This window comes from Phoca vitulina, unplaced genomic scaffold, assembly GCF_004348235.1.
Source record: "Phoca vitulina isolate PV1807 unplaced genomic scaffold, GSC_HSeal_1.0 scaffold4, whole genome shotgun sequence".
NCBI classification, from domain to species: Eukaryota; Metazoa; Chordata; class Mammalia; order Carnivora; family Phocidae; genus Phoca; species Phoca vitulina.
The window spans coordinates 80741001-80744224 of NW_022589707.1; the positions used below are offsets into that span (position 1 = coordinate 80741001).

At 40.3% G+C, this 3224-nt stretch overlaps 1 pseudogene; it reads left to right on the forward strand.

Moving 5' to 3' along the window:
• The first annotated feature begins 1105 nt into the window (after positions 1-1105).
• On the forward strand, positions 1106-2551 carry LOC116631133 (annotated as a pseudogene).
• The last annotated feature ends 673 nt before the right edge of the window (positions 2552-3224 follow it).

Below are 3224 nucleotides of genomic sequence, written 5' to 3' on the forward strand. Positions count from 1 at the left end.
AAATATACCTTCTGTCCCTATCTCTCTTTCTTTTTCCTCTGGGACCCCAATAATTCTAATACCATTTTGCTTTATGGTTTCACTGATTTCTTGAAGCCTCCCCTAATGGTCCATTAGTTGTTTTTCTCTCTTTTCCTCAGCTTCCTTCCTTTCCCTCATCTTGTCTTTTATGACACTGACTCTCTCTTCTGCCTCATTTACCCTAGCTGTTAGAGCATCCATTTTAGACTGCATCTCAGTTAAAGCATTTTCAATTTCGGCCTGATTAGATTTTATTTCTGCTCTAAGAGATTCTGTAGTGTCTTTTATGTTTTTTTCAAGTCCAGCTAGTACATTTGTAATCATTATACTGAATTCTAGCTTTGACATTTTACTTTATGTCCATATCGATTAGATCCATGGCAGAGAGTATTACCTCTAGGTCTGTCCTTTCTTTCTTTCTTCCTTCCTTCCTTCCTTCCTTCTTTCCTTCCTCCCTCCCTCCCTCCCTCCCTCCCTTCCTTCCAGATTGTATTTATTTATTTGAGAGAGAGAGAGCATGAGCAGGGGAAGGAGAAGAGGGAGAGGGAGAAACAGACTCCCCACTGAGTGGAGAGCCTGATGCATGGCTTGATCCCAGAACACTTAACAGATTGAGCCATCCAGGCACCCCTTGTTCCTTCTTTTGTTGTGTATTCCTCCTTCTAGTCATTTTGCCCAGAGAAGAATGGATGAACGAGAGAACAAAAATAAAAAATATCAACTATGACCCAAGCGAAATATGTACTAGACAAATCCAAAGAGGTCAGGAACCCAAAAAGAAAAGAAAAAGAAAAAAAAGGGAAAAAAGAGAATATAATTTCACAGGTGGACAAAACAGGGTGATCCATTGGTCCTGTGTGTATTTTGGTCTGTTAGAAGACACTAAATCCCAAAATTGTAAGGAAAGCAAAACATATATATGTATATATACATACACACACACACACACACACACAAATAAAATTGAATAGAGTGAAAGGAAGCCAAAAATGAAGAATATATCTATAAAATGTAAATGTAAAAATGAAAATTGAAGAAAGACTTAAAAACAAAGAGTTGATAAAAGAAGAAACTTGTTGAAAAGGAAAAAAAAAAAAAGAAAAAAAAAAAGAGGACTCTCACCTGGATCTAAAACCTGAAGCTAGAGGCAGGAGCCCTCCAAAAGTCTCGACAAGTCTTGTGTGTACTCCTCGCCATGGCTCAGCTCCAGACACACTTCTTCACTGACAAGAAAAATGCTGTAAATGATGTTCCCTTTTCAGTTACTGCAGCCTCTGAAGTTGCTGACCTTAGTGACATCATCAATAAATTGCTGGAGGCCAAAAATGAGTTCCACAAACATGTGGAGTTTGATTTCCTTATCAAGGGCCAGTTTCTGCGAACGCCCTTGCTCAGACACACGGAACTGAAAAACATCCCATCAGAAGAGGTTGTGGAACTGGAATACGTGGAGAAGTACAATGCCCCTCAGCCAGAGAAATGCTTGTTCCACGATGACTGGATCAGTTCAGTCTGAGGGGCAGAGTGGATCTTGACTGATTCTTAGGATAAGACTTCTCAGATTTGGTCCTTGGAAGGAAAGTCAATGATGACAGTCGTGGGACATACAGACGTTGTCAGAGATGTGGCCTGGGTGAGAAAAGATAGTTTGTCTTGCCTCCTACTGAGTGCCTCTGTGGATCAGACGATTCTCTTACGGGAGTGGAATGTGGAGAGAAGCACAGTGGAAGCCCTGCGCTGCTGCAGAGGCCATGCTGGAAGTGTGGATTCTTGAGCTGTTGATAGCAAGGGGACTAAATTGTGCAGTGACTCCTGGGATAAGATGCTAAAGATCTGGTCTACAGTTCCTACAGATGAAGAAGATGAAATGGAGGAATGTACAAGCGGACCGAGAGAGAAACAGGAAACAGAGCTGTTGGGACTAACAAGGACTCCCATAGTGACCCTCTCCGGCCACAAGGAAGCAATTTCCTTGGTTCTGTGGTCAGATGCTGTAGAAATCCACAGTGCGTCTTGGGACTGCACAATTAGGGTGCGGGATGTAGAGTCTGTCAGTCTTAGTCAACTTTGACAGGAAATAAAGTGTTTAATTGTATCTTCTATTCTCCACTTTGTAAACATTTAGCATCTGGCAGCACAGATGGGCATATAGGACTGTGGGATCCCCAAACTAAAGATGGTTCTTTGGTGTCACTGTCCCTAACCTCACATACAGGCTGGGTCACATCATTAAAGTGGTCTACCCATGAGCAGCAGCTGATTTCAGGTTCTTTAGATAACCTCGTCAAACTGGGGGATGCAAAAAGTTGTAAGTCTCCTCTCTCTGATCTGGCTGCTCATGAAGATGGAGTTCTGAGTGTAGACTGGACAGACACAGGGTTACTTCTGAGTGGAGGAGCAGACAATAAATTGTATTCCTACAGATATTCACCTACTGCTTCTCATGTGGGGGCATGAAAGTGACTGATAAATTTGACTACAGAGATTGTTTCTGTAAATGAAATTGATAAAAAATCCTTAGATTACATCAGTGACGGTTCAGAAAGCAGCCTCTTTAAGTTTATATAATGTTTTCACCCATGATAATAGCCATCACTATTTATTTTGTATTTATTATACAATAGTTTGTGTTATTAAAATATAAAATGTGGGGGTGCCTGGGTGGCTCAGTCATTAAGCGTCTGCTTTCTGTTCGGGTCATGATCCCAGGGTCCTGGGATCGAGCCCCGCATCGGGCTCCCTGCTCCGCGGGAAGCCTGCTTCTCCCTCTCCCACTCCCCCTGCTTGTGTTCCCTTTGTTGCTGTGTCTCTCTCTCTCAAATAAATAAATAAAATCTTTAAAAAAATATATAAAATGTGACCTACCTTCTCTGCCATATGCAAACTCTTGAAACTGAGTTTTTTTATTTCCTTTTATAGGTATTAGTTTGAATTAAGATTTGTGTTTGAAATGCTGTAAAAGCACCTATTAAAAACATAGTAATTGTCCAGATTTTTATTTCTGTTGGGGAAACTTAAGTTTTCCTATGTTAGCTGTTTTTAAAAAGTATCTTAAGGAAACTGATAAATTCTAATAGAGAAAAAATTAGAAATACAATTTGCTTTGGGTAAAATAAATGATGTCTAACTATAATAAGACTTTGTGGGTATTCAGAACATTAAAACATGTAGATGCTGCCAGTTAAGAGTTTGTTGAAATATTT